General features: G+C 41.5%; 1 protein-coding gene across 1 annotated transcript in view; it reads left to right on the forward strand.

Moving 5' to 3' along the window:
- The window catches only part of LOC128645002 (spectrin beta chain, erythrocytic), a 278,974-nt gene that overhangs the window by 247,799 nt on the left and 13,269 nt on the right, over nt 1-17,906 (forward strand). The window lies entirely within an intron of this gene.

Here is a 17,906-nt window from a genome sequence, read left to right on the forward strand (position 1 = left end):
GGGCCTATTTTGGCGCTTTTCTACGCAGTAGAAATTCAGTCACAAATCTCCTTATTCTCCCTGCATGATCCAGGACGTCTCTACAGAGCTCAGGGGTCTCCAAAACTAGTTTTGAGGGAGGTAATCACTCACAGCAGACTTGTGAGACTGTGTGTTGACTGTGATTAAAACGTTTATATTTTATTGTTATCGTTTTTCCGGTATTAAGGGGTTAATCATCCATTTGCTAGTGGGTGCATTCCTTTGCTAAATCAATACATTTACTGTGAAAAATTATTTTCTATAACTAATCCGGTTATTTGTTATTTCAACTGTGACAGTTTTTGTGTGCTTCTTAAAGGCACAGTAACGTTTTTTATATTACTTGAAAATTGTTTGAAAAGTATTTTCCAAGCTTGCTAGTCTAATTGCTAGTTTGTTTAAACATGGCTGACACAGAGGAATCTCTTTGTGCAATATGTTCTAAGACCAATGTGGAGCCCAATAGAAATTTGTGTACTAATTGCATTGATGCTACTTTAAATAAAAGCCAATCTGTACATGTCAAGAAAATTTCACCAGACATCGAGGGGAAAGTTATGCCGACTAACTCTTCTCACGTGTCAGTACCTGCATCTCCCGTTCGGGAGGTGCGTGATATTGTGGCGCCAAGTACATCAGGGCGGCCATTACAAATCACTTTACAGGACATGGCTAATGTTATGACTGAAGTTTTATCTAAATTGCCAGACATTAGAGGTAAACGCGACCACTCTGGGGTGAGAACAGAGTACGCTGATAATGTTAGAGCCATGTCTGATACTGCGTCACAAGTGGCAGAGCATGAAGACGGTGAGCTTCATTCTGTAGGTGACGGATCTGATCCAAATAGACTGGATTCAGACATTTCAAATTTTAAATTTAAGCTTGAGAACCTCCGTGTACTATTAGGGGAGGTATTAGCGGCTCTGAATGATTGTAACACGGTTGCAATCCCAGAGAAATTATGTAGGCTGGATAGATACTATGCGGTACCGGCGTGTACTGACGTCTTTCCTATACCTAAGAGGCTTACAGAGATTATTACCAAGGAGTGGGATAGGCCCGGTGTACCAGTGACGTGCATTCATTGGAGGCAGGTGAGGCAGTGCCTCCCCTGGCCAATGTGGGAATTACTGCCTTTTTTATAAAAAAATAAAAAAAAGAAATCTTTTTTTTTTTCCCATTTTTTTTTCCATCTGAAAAGGTGACCCCCCTACCCCCCACCCCTCCACCAAATTCATTATTTTATTGCAATTTATTGTTTTAAAAAGAAAACTACGTAATATTAAGTAATACATTCATATTGCACAAGAAGGTAGAGGCCAGCTATCCTTCCATTGCGCAATGTGAATGTAATACTGTCTTATGTTATGGGCTGCTTTAGAGACTGCCACCCAGTGGGGAATAATAGCTAATGCAGCAGTCTCTATTGCAGCCCATAACTGCTCACACCGGAGGCTAGCCTCGGGAGCCCTGCCTGCCCGCCCCTCAGCCAATCAGACATCACTATGTCTGAGTCTCTAGGCTGAGTTGCCGGGCGGGAAATAGTTGCGCAGCCGCAATGCGCAGGTCAGGTGTTTATGCATGTCCGTTGTCTTCAGAGCAGCAGAGAGGATCATTGAAGACAAGTGCTGCAGTCAGTCAGTGAGTGCTCTCAGTCAGAGTCAGTGGCTGTGTGAGACGTGCACTGTGTGACACTGTGAGTTGTCTGGACTGTCAGCCTCAGTCAGGTCAGGAGTCAGGACTCTCAGGGGGAGACTAGGAGAGGAGTGGTCAGCCGGCGTAGTAGCCAGAGGTAGGTGATGGACGGCGGGTGGGTCATGAATAATCAACAGTCACAGACAGTGAGTTCTTGAGTGCTACTAAGCTGGTGTTGTGCAGCGTTTTCTTATCCGGTGCAGCAGCAAGCAGAGCAGCTCCCTACCATCATAAATAGAAAGCTGTGTCCAAATACTCCATTCAGACTGTGCATCTTGCTGGCCAGCTTTCTATTCATGATGGTAGGGAGCTGCTCTGCTTGCTGCTGCACCGGATAAGAAAACGCTGCTTGGGGGGCCAGCAAGTGGTTCTTAGTAGTGGGACTCAGTCACTCGGTCTGCATAGGTGACAACTACTGTAAAACCTGCAGAGGAAAGTATTAGTATGGAGCAGTTAGTTAGCGGTAAGAAAATCCTGGCCAGATGAAAAATAGAGCCTTTTTAATGAGCCCAGTTTGCGTGAGTCATCCTGAGCTGTGATAAAACTTTAGGCACTATGGCTGGGGAGAAGTGCAGGGATTACAGCTGCTACACTTCTCCCGGTAGAGCCTTTGACAGCTGGACTGTGTGGAGCTTGTTTGCTTTTAATGCTAACTTCCTGCCAGAACGTAGCTGTGAAGACAGCAGCAGGGGGTTGGGCTTTCAGCACGGAGAAGACAGAGGAGGTATGTTAATTACTTAAAAAAATGCTCTGTTGTGTTTTTTTCTTTCTTTCTGCTGTTTTATGGCCTTTTTCCACTGCAGATAATGAGAATGTGTGTTTTAAAAGACCGGGGAAAGGGGAGCATACTTAGGACTTAGTACTAAGTTTAATTGCACCAGGAAGCTAAAAGGTCAGCTAAATGTGCTCCTTTCTTAAAAAATAAATAAATAGAATAAATAGTACTTTGGTCTTTGCTCTATTAAACAAGTTGAACTGTGATGGTGCCACTGGGGTAATGACCAGTGCGTGGGGAGAGTTTGTGTCTTTGTGTGTGTAAGTGTCTTTATGTCTGTGTGTGTGTGTGTAAGTGTCTTTATGTGTGTGTGTAAGTGTCTATGTCTTTATGTGTGTGTGTAAGTGTCTTTATGTCTGTGTGTGTAAGTGTCTTTATGTCTGTGTGTGTGTAAGTGTCTTTATGTCTGTGTGTGTAAGTGTCTTTATGTCTGTGTGTAAGTGTCTATGTCTTTATGTGTGTTTGTAAGTGTATTTATGTATGTGTGTGTGTAAGTGTATTTATGTCTGTGTGTAAGTGTCTTTATGTCTGTGTGTGTGTGTGTCTTTATGTCTGTGTGTGTGTGTGTGTGTAAGTGTCTTTATGTCTGTGTGTTATGAAATATACCAAAGAAAACCAGTTCAGCAAGACAAGGGCACAGCACATGACATATCTTGTGAATTATGTAGTATAACAATTATTTACAATATAGGCTGTACTATTAGAGGGCATTAAAGTCATTTTTTTTCCTGTTATGAATCTTAGAGGGGTTATTTTAAAATGTAATACATGTTTTGTATTTTCTTTCTGTAAGACATGTTTCTATACTGAGGAAATATAAATATATGTGTGTATGGTTGTCTGTCTGTATCAACCTATATTTATGCAAAACAATATTTTAATAAAATTAATTTTTATATGCATGATAGAAATTTTAAATTTAAAGGTTAAAGTAAATTCAAATATTTTCTTTTATGATTGAGACAGAGCATGGAATTTTAAACAACTTTCCACTTTACTTCTATTATTTAATTTGCTTTACTCTATTGTAGTCCTTTGTTGAACAGCATACCTAGATAGGTTCAGGAGCAGAAATGCATTACTGAAGCTAGCGGCTGATTGGTGGTTGAAGATATATATCTCTTGACATTGGTTTACCACATGTCATCAGCGAGATCTCAATGGTGCATTGCTGCTCCTTCAACAAATGATACCAAAAGAATGTAGCAAATTTAATAAAAGAAGTCAATTTTAAAATTACTTAAACTTGTATGCTCTATCAGAATCACAAAAGAAAAACTGAGTTTCATGTCCCTTTAAATTTCCAGATAGCATAAGTAGGCATAGTCATGTCAAATAATAACAAGATATGAACAGTCATGTACCTTATATATATATATATATATATATATATATATATATATATATATATATATATATATATATATACTAGAGTTGAACCTGAAGCTCAACTTGCTCAAGCTACAAATAAAATGTGTTTTTGCACTCCACCAATTACCTGTGTCTCATCATGATACTAAGACAAAAATGCTCATCCAGAGACAGAGTATATATTGTTAGTATTAAATCTATATTCACGATGCCCATCCCATGATTCTTCTATGAGATCAGACATGGATCTACTTTTTTGTGTGACTGTTGCAATGTAATTTCAAGGCAGCATGTGTGAGAAATATCAGGGAATATAAATTGGATTAGGCAGTAGGCACCATACTTTGGTGCCTATTTATATTCCCTGATATTTCTCACATGTTTGAAATTACATTGCAACAGTCACACAAAAAAAGTAGATCCATGATAATGAAGGAATCTATAAGTATAATTTGCAGCATTAAAGTAAAAAGTATGTTTTAAACATATTTTAATGGGCCTGGATTTCTAGATCTCCTAATCAGAGCAAGCATTTTGTTATCTGGCAAGAGTTTCTGTTACAATCCTTTAGACTAAAATCATCATGTTTACTAAGTTGACCAGTTTTCCAAGACACCATTTAAAGGGACATGAAACCCATATGTTTTCTTTCATGATTTAGAAAGAGCATGTAATTTTAAATAACTTTCCAATTTACATCTAATAGCTGGCTTTCTTCATTCTTTTGATATCCTTTGTTGAAAATCATATCTAAATATGCTCAGTAGCTACTGAGCATATTTAGATATGATTTTCAACAAAGGATATCAAAAGAATGAAGAAAACCAGATATCCTTTGTTGAAAATCATATCTAAATATGCTCAGTAGCTACTGATTGGTGGCTGCATATAGATACCTCATGCGATTGGCTCGCCCATGTGCATTGCTATTTCTTCAACAAAGGATATCTAAAGAATGAAGGCGTATCCGATTCCTAGCCACTGCCTCACCAGCCTCTGAAGTCAGCGCACATCACTGCGGTGTACCCTTTTCCCCCCCTCCTATATTTAGAAAAATGTTTCCAATAGACGCCACCACACGGGACTTATGGCAGACGGTCCCTAAGGTGGAGGGAGCAGTTTCTACTCTGGCTAAGCGTACCACTATCCCGGTGGAGGATAGCTGTGCCTTTTCAGATCCAATGGATAAAAAGTTAGAGGGTTACCTTAAGAAAATGTTTACTCAACAAGGTTTTATATTACAACCACTCGCATGCATTGCGCCTGTCACGGCTGCGGCGGCATTCTGGTTTGAGTCTCTGGAAGAGACCCTTGAATCAGCTCCATTGGATGAGATTACAAACAAGCTTAAAGCCCTTAAGCTAGCTAATTCATTTATTTCTGATGCCGTAGTACATCTAACTAAACTTACGGCTAAGAATTCCGGATTCGCCATTCAGGCGCGCAGAGCGCTGTGGCTAAAATCCTGGTCAGCCGATGTGACTTCTAAATCTAAATTGCTTAACATACCTTTCAAAGGGCAGACATTATTCGGGCCCGGTTTGAAAGAAATTATCGCTGACATTACTGGAGGTAAGGGCCATGCCCTGCCTCAAGACAGAGCCAAACCAAGGGCTAGACAGTCTAATTTTCGTGCCTTTCGTAACTACAAGGCAGGAGCAGCATCAACTTCCTCCGCTCCAAAACAGGAAGGTTCTGTTGCTAGATTCAGACAGGGCTGGAAACCTAACCAGACCTGGAACAAGGGCAAGCAGGCCAGAAAACCTGCTGCTGCCCCTAAGACAGCATGAAGTGAGGGCCCCCAATCCGGAAACGGATCTAGTTGGGGGCAGACTTTCTCTCTTCGCCCAGGCTTGGGCAAGAGATGTCCAGGATCCCTGGGCGTTAGAGATCATATCTCAGGGATATCTTCTGGACTTCAAAGCTTCTCCTCCAAAAGGGAGATTTCATCTTTCAAGGTTGTCAACAAACCAGATAAAGAAAGAGGCGTTTCTACGCTGTGTACAAGACCTTTTACTAATGGGAGGGATCCACCCGGTTCCGCGGTCGGAGCACGGACAAGGGTTTTACTCAAATCTGTTTGTGGTTCCCAAGAAGGAAGGAACCTTCAGACCAATCTTGGATTTAAAAATCCTAAACAAATTCCTAAGAGTTCCATCGTTCAAAATGGAAACTATTCGGACAATCTTACCCATGATCCAAAAGGGTCAGTACATGACCACAGTGGATTTAAAGGATGCCTACCTGCACATACCGATTCACAAAGATCATTACCGGTACCTAAGATTTGCCTTCCTAGACAGGCATTACCAGTTTGTAGCTCTTCCCTTCGGATTGGCTACTGCCCCAAGAATCTTTACAAAGGTTCTGGGTTCTCTTCTGGCGGTACTAAGACCGCGAGGAATATCGGTAGCTCCGTACCTAGACGACATTCTGATACAAGCGTCAAGTCTCCAAACTGCCAAGTCTCATACAGAGTTTGTACTGGCATTTCTAAGGTCACATGGGTGGAAAGTGAACGAAGGAAAGAGTTCTCTATTGCCACTCACAAGAGTTCCCTTCTTAGGGACTCTTATAGATTCTGTAGAAATGAAAATTTACCTGACAGAAGACAGGTTAACAAAACTTCTAAATGCTTGCCGTGTCCTTCATTCCATTCCGCACCCGTCAGTGGCTCAATGTATGGAGGTAATAGGCTTAATGGTAGCGCCAATGGACATAGTACCCTTTGCACGCCTGCATCTCAGACCACTGCAATTGTGCATGCTGAGCCAGTGGAATGGGGATTACTCAGATTTGTCCCCTATGCTGAATTTGTATCAGGAGACAAGAAATTCTCTTCTATGGTGGCTTTTTCGGCCACATCTGTCCAAGGGGATGCCCTTCAGCAGACCAGATTGGACGATTGTAACAACAGACGCCAGCCTGATAGGTTGGGGCGCTGTCTGGAACTCCCTGAAGACTCAGGGATCTTGGTCTCAGGAAGAGAGTCTCCTTCCCATAAACATTCTGGAATTAAGAGCAGTTTTCAATGCTCTTCTGGCTTGGCCTCAGTTAGCAACTCTGAGGTTCATCAGGTTTCAGTCGGACAACATCACGACTGTGGCTTACATCAACCATCAGGGAGGGACAAGGAGTTCCCTAGCGATGATGGAAGTCTCAAAGATAATTCTCTGGGCAGAGTCTCACTCTTGCCACCTATCAGCGATCCACATCCCAGGCGTGGAGAACTGGGAAGCGGATTTTCTAAGTCGTCAGACTTTTCATCCGGGGGAGTGGGAACTTCATCCGGAGGTTTTTGCCCAAATACTTCGGCGTTGGGGCAAACCAGATCTGGATCTCATGGCGTCTCGCCAGAATGCCAAACTTCCGTGTTACGGATCCAGGTCCAGAGACCCGGGAGCGGTTCTGATAGATGCTCTAATAGCACCTTGGGCCTTCAACATGGCTTATGTGTTTCCACCTTTCCCGTTGCTTCCTCAATTGATTGCCAGGATCAAACAGGAGAGAGCATCGGTGATTCTAATAGCGCCTGCATGGCCACGCAGGACCTGGTATGCAGACCTAGTGTCCACCATGGTCTCTGCCTCTGAGACAGGACCTTCTGGTTCAGGGCCCTTTCAAACATCCAAATCTAATTTCTCTGAAGCTGACTGCTTGGAGATTGAACGCTTGATTCTATCAAAGCGTGGATTCTCGGAATCAGTGATTGATACCTTAATACAGGCTAGGAAGCCTGTCACCAGGAAAATTTACCATAAAATATGGCGCAAATACTTGCATTGGTGCGAATCTAAGAGTTACTCATGGAGTAAGGTTAGGATTCCTAGGATATTGTCTTTTCTACAAGAAGGTTTAGAAAAGGGTTTATCCGCTAGTTCGTTAAAGGGACAGATCTCAGCTTTGTCCATCCTTTTACACAAATGTCTGTCAGAAGTTCCAGACGTTCAGGCTTTTTGTCAGGCTTTGGCCAGGATTAAGCCTGTGTTTAAAACTGTTGCTCCACCATGGAGTTTAAACTTAGTTCTTAACGTTTTACAGGGTGTTCCGTTTGAACCCCTTCATTCCATTGATATCAAGCTGTTATCTTGGAAAGTTCTGTTTTTAATGGCTATTTCCTCGGCTCGAAGAGTCTCTGAGTTATCGGCCTTACATTGTGATTCCCCTTATCTGATTTTCCATTCAGACAAGGTAGTTCTGCGTACTAAACCTGGGTTCTTACCTAAGGTAGTTACCAACAGGAATATCAATCAAGAGATTGTTGTTCCATCATTGTGTCCTAACCCTTCTTCAAAGAAGGAACGACTTCTGCACAATCTGGACGTTGTCCGTGCCCTGAAATTTTATTTACAGGCAACTAAAGATTTTCGACAAACTTCTTCCCTATTTGTCGTGTATTCTGGACAGAGGAGAGGTCAAAAGGCTTCGGCCACCTCTCTCTCTTTTTGGCTTCGTAGCATAATACGTTTAGCCTATGAGACTGCTGGACAGCAGCCTCCTGAAAAAATTACAGCTCATTCTACTAGAGCTGTGGCTTCCACTTGGGCCTTTAAGAATGAGGCCTCTGTTGAACAGATTTGCAAGGCTGCAACTTGGTCTTCACTTCACACTTTTTCCAAATTTTACAAATTTGACACTTTTGCTTCTTCGGAGGCTGTTTTTGGGAGAAAGGTTCTTCAGGCAGTGGTTCCTTCCGTGTAAAGAGCCTGCCTGTCCCTCCCGTCATCCGTGTACTTTTAGCTTTGGTATTGGTATCCCATAAGTAATGGATGACCCGTGGACTGACTACACTTAACAGGAGAAAACATAATTTATGCTTACCTGATAAATTCCTTTCTCCTATAGTGTAGTCAGTCCACGGCCCGCCCTGTTTTTTATGGCAGGTCTAAATTTTAAATTATACTCCAGTCACCACTGCACCCTATAGTTTCTCCTTTCTCGTTTGGTTTTCGGTCGAATGACTGGGTATGACGTAGAGGGGAGGAGCTATATAGCAGCTCTGCTTGGGTGATCCTCTTGCACTTCCTGTTAGGGAGGAGTTAATATCCCATAAGTAATGGATGACCCGTGGACTGACTACACTACAGGAGAAAGGAATTTATCAGGTAAGCATAAATTATGTTTTTAGCACACTATGCCTTTCACAGAGAAAAAATATCCTGTAGCATATCAGTCTGACCCTGCCCAATGACAGTCCAGCACCAAAATACCAGGCAATTCTTCTCTGAACAAGAGAAAACAACAAACCCCAGACGTACGTTTCAGCCTTCTGTGGGCCTCAACAGTGAGGCGCAGTTGCACCTCTCTAGGGCATATGTGCAAGGAGTCCACCCTGAGTGGCACTGGCCTTGTGGACAAGCACGGAAGTTTTTCTAGCTTTTGTTCTATCTCAGTTGAGTGCGTCTCTCTATTTTCTTGTTTTATGAATGTGCTCTCCCAAGGTTTTTACAGTCTGCTTGTTGCCAAGTGCTAGCACTTTTTTAGTACTAGTGTGTAAAGTCACAGTACAATAGCATCTATAGGTGTGAGATCTCTTATGTACAACAGGGCTTTACTAATGCATGAATAAAACAGCAGTTTGAATGCACTGTTTCATTCATATGCTATACGGGTTCAGGGATTAATGATCATTAAAGTAGAATTGCCTCATTAAAGGGACAGTCAACACCAGAATTTTTGTTTTTTTAAAAAGAAAGATAATACCTTTATTACCCATTCCCCTTTTTTGCATAACCAACACAGTTATAATAAGGCACTGGATGTCTTGACTGTGAGGCATTATGAAATCTGAAGACTACCAAAGAATTCTGTGGTGCAATGTATGGCCTAGTGCCAGAAAGCTGGGTCTCTGTCAGAGGTCATGGGTCAATGACCCAAAGCACACGTCAAAAAGCACCCAGAAATGGTTTAAGACAAAGTGCTGGAGAGTACTCCACAGCTTACCATGCCTTCATACATTTATTAGCAGTCCGAAACGGATACTACTAATATGGAAATGCCTATGAAAGTTAAAAATATGTTGAAACTTAATGTTGAAAGAATGAAATAGAGCAGCCGCTCGTCAAAGTATTTTTAACTTTCATTGGCATTTCCATATTAGTAGTATCCGTTTCGGACTGCTAATAAATGTATGAAGGCATGGTAAGCTGTGGAGCAGCGTTGCTTCATTGAAGGCTGCAAAATCAGACAGGCTCAGCTGTTCCGTCTGATTCTGTGACCCCTCACGGTGTGGTGTCGAAATCTGGAAGGAGGTGTCTGTAGCAGGTGATTGGTGGTCAACCAGTCACGTGTGCGGTCAGGAATGTGGTGACGTCACGGTTGCACATTCTGAGGGGTCGCGGATTTCGACACTACACCGGACCGGCCCTGGAAATTTTTAAAGACAGGCCCCAGCATGACCCCCCCCCCCCCCATCTGGCCCAGCCTATCTAAGCCGTCACCCCACCCCCCCAGCCAGTAATCCAGGCTGTGGTTGATTCCTTCCCGACCCGCGGCACTACTAACAAGCTGGCCATGGCTCCGACTTTGTGCACATGGCATGGCCGACCTCCAGGCAGTTCAGCTTCTACCTCCCTGCCTGCTCACAGAGCACACCTGTCACTCCCCTTTCCCTGTGGCCAGGGGCGGACTGATCAGCTGGGCAAATAGGACCTGGACCGAGAGCCCAGCATGTCAGGGGGCCCACATATGGCATTTTTATGTCTCCTGGTGTGCTGCTTAAAGGGACATTATACACTCAATATTTCTTTGCATAAATGTTTTGTAGATGATCTTTTTATATAGCCCATAAAGTTGTTTGTTTTTTTTAAATGTATAGTTTTGCTTATTTTTAAATAACATTGCTCTCATTTTCAGACTCCTAACCAAGCCCCAAAGATTTAGGAGAATACCGACATATACCTACTCCAGCTTGCTTTTGTTTGTGTAAAGGGTCTTTTCATATGCAAAAGAAGGGGGGGGTCTTATTTCCCTTAAGCTGGGGCTGACAGCTGCCCTATCAATTATTAAGCAGTTAAGTGTGGGTTTAGTGGGGGCCCAAGCCCCAGAGTGAGGCCTTTTGCCTGGATGTGGGGTTTTGTTGCTAAGAGGCCCTATAGTGTGGGATCCCTGTCGGAAGTCTGTCACTGTGAGCGCCATGAAGAATGGGATCTGGCTCTGAAAGTTGCGGGCCCTGTCTCTGACCCTTGACATTGGGAGTCCTGGTCCTGGAGGGTTGGGAGCCTGAGGTGCAGGGCAGAGAAGCTACCATGTTCATTTGCATACATTTTAATACATTTGTCTCACTGTGAGACAGTGTGGGGCCCTTCCCTAATTTTCGTCCGGGGCCCTGATTGACCTCAGTCCGCCCCTGCCCGTGGCCCCCTGCAGTGATAGTTTTGAGTGGAGCGGGCAGTCTTCGTTATAATATGGGAGCGCTGTGCGCTCAAAGCAGCTGATCTTCCGTGAATGGCCTCCCTCACAGCGTTGTACCCAGACCCCATCTGGGCAGCCCACTGGGAAATATCCCTGCAGGTCAATCCAGCCCTGGTTAGAGAGCTATCTAAAACAGTGCTATAAATTTTTTGAGACTATGGAGTAGATTTATGGAATGTCGGACTGACATGATTGGCTGTCGCGGAAACAGCTGCATCCGCAGCATAATAAATGTACACCATAAAGTTTACCATTGATACTTGATATTTCTTTCATGTAATTAGCAAGAGTCCATGAGCTAGTGACGTATGGGATATACATTCCTACCAGGAGGGGCAAAGTTTCCCAAACCTCAAAATGCCTATAAATACACCCCTCACCACACCCACAAATCAGTTTTACAAACTTTGCCTCCTGTGGAGGTGGTGAAGTAAGTTTGTGCTAGATTCTACGTTGATATGCGCTCCGCAGCAGGTTGGAGCCCGGTTTTCCTCTCAGCGTGCAGTGAATGTCAGAGGGATGTGAGGAGAGTATTGCCTATTTGAATTCAATGATCTCCTTCTACGGGGTCTATTTCATAGGTTCTCTGTTATCGGTCGCAGAGATTCATCTCTTACCTCCCTTTTCAGATCGACGATATACTCTTATATATACCATTACCTCTACTGATTCTCGTTTCAGTACTGGTTTGGCTTTCTACTACATGTAGATGAGTGTCCTGTGACACTCTAAGCTATGGTTGGGCACTTTTATATAAAGTTCTAAATATATGTATTCAAACATTTATTTGCCTTGACTCAGGATGTTCAACGTTCCTTATTTCAGACAGTCAGTTTCATATTTGGGATAATGCATATGAATAAATCAATTTTTTTCTTACCTTAAAATTTGACTTTTTTCCCTGTGGGCTGTTAGGCTCGCGGGGGCTGAAAATGCTTCATTTTATTGCGTCATTCTTGGCACTGACTTATTTGGCGCAAATTTTTTTTTTCTGTTTCCGGCGTCATACGTGTCGCCGGAAGTTGCGTCATTTTTGATGGTTTTTTTGCGCCAAAGGTGTCGGCGTTCCGGATGTGGCGTCATTTTTGGCGCCAAAAGCATTTAGGCGCCAAATAATGTGGGCGTCTTTTTTGGCGCTAAAAAATATGGGCGTCAATATTGTCTCCACTTTATTTAAGTCTCATTATTTATTGCTTCTGGTTGCTAGAAGCTTGTTCACTGGCATTTTTTCCCATTCCTGAAACTGTCATTTAAGGAATTTGATCAATTTTGCTTTATATGTTGTTTTTTTCTATTACATATTGCAAGATGTCCCAGATTGACACTGAGTCAGAAGATACTTCTGGAAAAACGCTGCCTGGTGCTGGATCTACCAAAGTTAAGTGTATCTGCTGTAAACTTGTGGTATCTGTTCCTCCAGCTGTTGTTTGTAATGAATGTCATGACAAACTTGTTAATGCAGATAATATTTCCTTTAGTAATGTTACATTACCTGTTGCTGTTCCATCAACATCTAATACTCAGTGTTCCTGTTAACATAAGAGATTTTGTTTCTAAATCCATTAAGAAGGCTATGTCTGTTATTCCTCCTTCTAGTAAACGTAAAAGGTCTTTTCAAACTTCTCATTTTTCAGATGAATTTTTAAATGAACATCATCATTCTGATTCTGATAATGGTTCCTCTGGTTCAGAGGATTCTGTCTCAGAGGTTGATGCTGATAAATCTTCATATTTATTCAAAATGGAATTTATTCGTTCTTTACTTAAAGAAGTCTTAATTGCATTAGAAATAGAGGATTCTGGTCCTCTTGATACTAAATCTAAAAGTTTAAATAAGGTTTTTAAATCTCCTGTAGTTATTTCAGAAGTTTTTCCTGTCCCTGATGCTATTTCTGAAGTAATCTCCAGGGAATGGAATAATTTGGGTAATTCATTTACTCCTTCTAAACGTTTTAAGCAATTATATCCTGTGCCATCTGACAGATTAGAATTTTGGGACAAAATCCCTAAAGTTGATGGGGCTGTCTCTACTCTTGCTAAACGTACTACTATTCCTACGGAAGATAGTACTTCCTTTAAGGATCCTTTAGATAGGAAGATTGAATCCTTTCTAAGAAAAGCTTACTTATGTTCAGGTAATCTTCTTAGGCCTGCTATTTCTTTGGCTGATGTTGCTGCAGCTTCCACTTTCTGGTTGGAGGCTTTAGCACAACAAGAGTCGGACCATGATGCTTATAGCATTGTTAATCTTCTTCAACATGCTAATAACTTTATTTGTGATGCCATCTTTGATATCATTAGAGTTGATGTCAGGTATATGTCTCTAGCTATTTTAGCTAGAAGAGCTTTATGGCTTAAAACTTGGAATGCTGATATGTCTTCTAAGTCAACTTTGCTTTCCCTTTCTTTCCTGGGTAATACATTATTTGGTTCTCAGTTGGATTCTATTATCTCAACTGTTACTGGAGGGAAAGGAACTTTTTTTACCACAGGATAAAAAATCTAAAGGTACATTTAGGTCTAATAATCGTTTTCGTTCCTTTCGTCACAATAAGGAACAAAAGCCTGATCCTTCACCCACAGGAGCGGTATCAGTTTGGAAACCATCTCCGGTCTGGAATAAATCCAAGCCTTTTAGAAAACCAAAGCCAGCTCCCAAGTCCACATGAAGGTGCGGCCCTCATTCCAGCCCAGCTGGTAGGGGGCAGATTACGATTTTTTTTTTTTTGGATCAATTCAATTCACAATCTTTGGATTCAAAACATTGTTTCAGAAGGGTACAGAATTGGCTTCAAGATAAGGCCTCCTGCAAAGAGATTTTTTCTTTCCCGTGTCCCAGTAAATCCAGCGAAGGCTCAAGCATTTCTGAAATGTGTTTCAGATCTAGAGTTGGCTGGAGTAATTATGCCAGTTCCAGTTCTGGAACAGGGGCTGGGGTTTTATTCAAATCTCTTCATTGTACCAAAGAAGGAGAATTCCTTCAGACCAGTTCTGGATCTAAAAATATTGAATCGTTATGTAAGGATACCAACATTCAAAATGGTAACTATAAGGACTATCCTGCCTTTTGTTCAGCAAGGGCATTATATGTCCACAATAGATTTACAGGATGCATATCTGTATATTCCGATTCATCCAGATCACTTTCAGTTTCTGAGATTCTCTTTCCAAGACAAGCATTACCAGTTTGTGGCTCTGCCGTTTGGCCTAGCAACAGCTCCAAGGATTTTTACAAAGGTTCTCGGTGCCCTTCTGTCTGTAATCAGAGAACAGGGTATTGTGGTATTTCCTTATTTGGACAATATCTTGGTACTTGCTCAGTCTTCACATTTAGCAGAATCTCATACGAATCGTCGTGTATTGTTTCTTCGAGAACATGGTTGGAGGATCAATTTACCAAAAAGTTCATTGATTCCTCAGACAAGGGTAACCTTTTTAGGTTTCCAGATAGATTCAGTGTCCATGACTCTGTCTCTGACAGACAAGAGACGTCTAAAATTGATTTCAGCTTGTCAAAACCTTCAGTCTCAATCATTCCCTTTGGTAGCCTTATGCATGGAAATTCTAGGTCTTATGACTGCTGCATCGGACGCGATCCCCTTTGCTCGTTTTCACATGCGACCTCTTCAGCTCTTTATGCTGAACCAGTGGTGCAGGGATTACACAAAGATATCTCAATTAATATCTTTAAAACCGATTGTACGGCACTCTCTGACGTGGTGGACAGATCACCATCGTTTAGTTCAGGGGGCTTCTTTTGTTCTTCCGACCTGGACTGTAATTTCAACAGATGCAAGTCTGACAGGTTGGGGAGCCGTTTGGGGGTCTCTGACAGCACAAGGGGTTTGGGAATCTCAGGAGGTGAGATTACCAATCAATATTTTGGAACTCCGTGCAATTTTCAGAGCTCTTCAGTCATGGCCTCTTCTAAAGAGAGAATCGTTCATTTGTTTTCAGACAGACAATGTCACAACTGTGGCATACATCAATCATCAAGGAGGGACTCACAGTCCTCTGGCTATGAAAGAAGTATCTCGAATAATGGTATGGGCGGAATCCAGCTCCTGTCTAGTTTCTGCGGTTCATATCCCAGGTATAGACAATTGGGAAGCGGATTATCTGCGTCGCCAAACGTTACATCCGGGCGAATGATCTCTTCACCCAGAGGTATTTCTTCAGATTGTTCAAATGTGGGGACTTCCAGAAATAGATCTGATGGCTTCTCATCTAAACAAGAAACTTCCCAGGTATCTGTCCAGATCCAGGGATCCTCAAGCGGAAGCAGTGGATGCATTGTCACTTCCTTGGAAGTATCATCCTGCCTATCTCTTTCCGCCTCTAGTTCTTCTTCCAAGAGTAATCTCCAAGATTCTGAAGGAATGCTCGTTTGTTCTGCTGGTGGCTCCAGCATGGCCTCACAGGTTTTGGTATGCGGATCTTGTCCGGATGGCCTCTTGCCAACCGTGGACTCTTCCGTTAAGACCAGACCTTCTGTCGCAAGGTCCTTTTTTCCATCAGGATCTCAAATCCTTAAATTTAAAGGTATGGAGATTGAACGCTTGATTCTTAGTCAAAGAGGTTTCTCTGACTCTGTGATTAATACTATGTTACAGGCTCGTAAATCTGTATCTAGGAAGATATATTATAGAGTCTGGAAGACTTACATTTCTTGGTGTCTTTCTCATCATTTTTCCTGGCATTCTTTTAGAATTCCGAGAATTTTACAGTTTCTTCAGGATGGTTTGGATAAAGGTTTGTCTGCAAGTTCCTTGAAAGGACAAATCTCTGCTCTTTCTGTTCTTTTTCACAGAAAGATTGCTAATCTTCCTGATATTCATTCTTTTGTACAAGCTTTGGTTCGTATAAAACCTGTTATTAAGTCAATTTTTCCTCCTTGGAGTTTGAATTTGGTTCTGGGGGCTCTTCAAGCTCCTCCGTTTGAACCTATGCATTCATTGGACATTAAGTTTTGTTTCTTTTGGCCATCTCTTCTGCTAGAAGAGTTTCTGAATTATCTGCTCTTTCGTGTGAGTCTCCTTTTCTGATTTTTCATCAGGATAAGGCGGTGTTGCGAACTTCTTTTAAATTTTTACCTAAGGTTGTGAATTCTAACAACATTAGCAGAGAAATTGTGGTTCCTTCATTATGTCCTAAGAATTCTAAGGAGAGATCATTGCATTCTTTGGATGTAGTTAGAGCTTTGAAATATTATGTTGAAGCTACTAAGAATTTCCGAAAGACTTCTAGTCTATTTGTTATCTTTTCCGGTTCTAGGAAAGGTCAGAAGGCCTCTGCCATTTCTTTGGCATCTTGGTTGAAATCTTTAATTCATCATGCTTATGTCGAGTCGGGTAAAACTCCGCCTCAAAGGATTACAGCTCATTCTACTAGGTCAGTTTCTACTTCCTGGGCGTTTAGGAATGAAGCTTCGGTTGATCAGATTTGCAAAGCAGCAACTTGGTCTTCTTTGCATACTTTTACTAAATTCTACCATTTTGATGTGTTTTCTTCTTCTGAAGCAGTTTTTGGTAGAAAAGTACTTCAGGCAGCTGTTTCAGTTTGATTCTTCTGCTTATAATTTCAGTTTTTTTCATTATAAGATTTAAACTTTATTTTGGGTGTGGATTATTTTCAGTGGAATTGGCTGTCTTTATTTTATCCCTCCCTCTCTAGTGACTCTTGCGTGGAAGATCCACATCTTGGGTAGTCATTATCCCATACGTCACTAGCTCATGGACTCTTGCTAATTACATGAAAGAAAACATAATTTATGTAAGAACTTACCTGATAAATTCATTTCTTTCATATTAGCAAGAGTCCATGAGGCCCACCCTTTTTGTGGTGGTTATGATTTTTTTGTATAAAGCACAATTATTCCAATTCCTTATTTTTTATGCTTTCGCACTTTTTTCTTATCACCCCACTTCTTGGCTATGCGTTAAACTGATTTGTGGGTGTGGTGAGGGGTGTATTTATAGGCATTTTGAGGTTTGGGAAACTTTGCCCCTCCTGGTAGGAATGTATATCCCATACGTCACTAGCTCATGGACTCTTGCTAATATGAAAGAAATGAATTTATCAGGTAAGTTCTTACATAAATTATGTTTTTGCATAACAAAGCATATAAAAATGCTATGGAAATAATGGCTTTACGGTTATATTTAGATGTAACACTTATGAGAAAAAGGTTTATTTAGAAAAATAAGGTTTTGTATAAAAGTGAAATGGTATATGACAAGGGATGGGACTGGAAGAGATCAAAGGTAATACGCGTGTGAGTATGTATAAAGTGTGTTATATTTAACTTTCATGAAAATAGTATAAACAGAACTACATAAAGAATTCAATTAGCTTGAGTTATATATGAAATTACTTTTACTGTGCCCCCCATAGAAGTCTATTATGTGAGGTATATTGCGCTCCCATGCTATCCGACATGCTGATGTTAGCGTGCACTAGATGAACGCTCAAGTGATAAGAAATAACTTTGGACTGGTAATATGAGTGCAAAAATAGAAGCACTATTGATTGCTCTTGAGAGATGTTAATACACAATACTGATAATATTTTTGTGCTTGTCTTGTAATTTAGCCCTAAATGTATCTAAATCAGTATTTATCAACTACAT

Source organism: Bombina bombina, chromosome 1 (assembly GCF_027579735.1).
Source record: "Bombina bombina isolate aBomBom1 chromosome 1, aBomBom1.pri, whole genome shotgun sequence".
In the NCBI taxonomy this organism is placed as follows: Eukaryota; Metazoa; Chordata; class Amphibia; order Anura; family Bombinatoridae; genus Bombina; species Bombina bombina.